The sequence below is a fragment of the Cebus imitator genome, unplaced genomic scaffold, assembly GCF_001604975.1.
Source record: "Cebus imitator isolate Cc_AM_T3 unplaced genomic scaffold, Cebus_imitator-1.0 Scaffold274, whole genome shotgun sequence".
Taxonomy (NCBI): domain Eukaryota; kingdom Metazoa; phylum Chordata; class Mammalia; order Primates; family Cebidae; genus Cebus; species Cebus imitator.
In genome coordinates, this window is record NW_016107589.1 from 1,442,590 (window position 1) to 1,443,782 (window position 1,193).

A 1,193-nucleotide genomic window follows, 5' to 3' on the forward strand; every position below is an offset into this window, starting at 1 on the left:
TTTTTGGCAAACTACATATCAATATTCTATAAATTCTGTATGGTTGTTTTCCTCTTAGAGTCCCCCTCCTTGGAAACTTCCATTTTCCTGCTTCTGGCTGGGACTGATTGTTCTCTAGGTGACATGGTTTTGGCTGTGTGTCCCCACCCAAATCTCATCTTATAGCTCCCATAATTCCCATGTGTTGTGGGAGAGACCCGGCAGGAGATGATTGAATCTCCCAAGATCTGATGGTTTTAAAAACAAGGGTTTCTCTGCACAAGCTCTCTCTTTGCCTGCCACCATCCATGTAAGACCTGACTTGCTCCTCCTTGCCTTCCACCAGGATTGTGAGGCTTCCCCAGTCATGTGGAACTATAAGTCCAATTAACCCTCTTTCTTTTGTAAATTTCCCAGTTTCAGGTATGTCTTAATCAGCAGCAAGTTGTGTGTACATGTGTGTATGCGTATGTGTGTATGCGTATATGTGTAAGAGAGAGAGAGACTAGCCAATTAGTAGGCTTCACTGTAGTAATATCAGGAAAATATAAGAATCTGGCCAGCTTTTCTATGGATAAAAATCATCTTGTCTGCAGCCTATGAGGAGAATGCCTGATTACCAGCTTTCTAGTAGTGGAACGGAGGAATGGGGACTGCAGACTTTAAATTAACCTCCCTTTATCTCGAATATGCCTGATTCTTAGAGCCCAGAGTCTCTCTGCTCTGATTTCTCCAAAGAATAAACCTTTGGTTTCCTTGGGAAAAGGGTGAATGGAATTAGTCAACTGGCTGTGTGGAAGCAGAGAGGAAATCTTGGGGCATAACAGTTCTCTATGTCCACTTTCAGTAAGTCCTGTTTTCAGCATTGTGCCTCCCATTCCCAACCTTCTGCCTGTTGTTGCATCTAGAACCTTAAGTCTTGAGCCTTTCTGGAAGGTGTGGAGGGAAGAATTAGCTTATTTATTATAGTGATCTCCATTTTGTGAGCACATTGGCGGTAGCTTCCTCTGCCCTGCTGTGTAAGTTACCAACCCTCCATTTATTTGCTGTCTTCCTAGTTTGTATGTATTTTTCATTCACTGTTATCTCCTTTCTCACTCTCTTTTCCTTTGGTTATTTATACTTAAAATTTATTTTACTATCATTTTAGTGGGATTTTCAGAGGGAGAAGAGACAAATGCTTGTGGTCAAAGTTGTTTTTTTTTTTTTTTTTT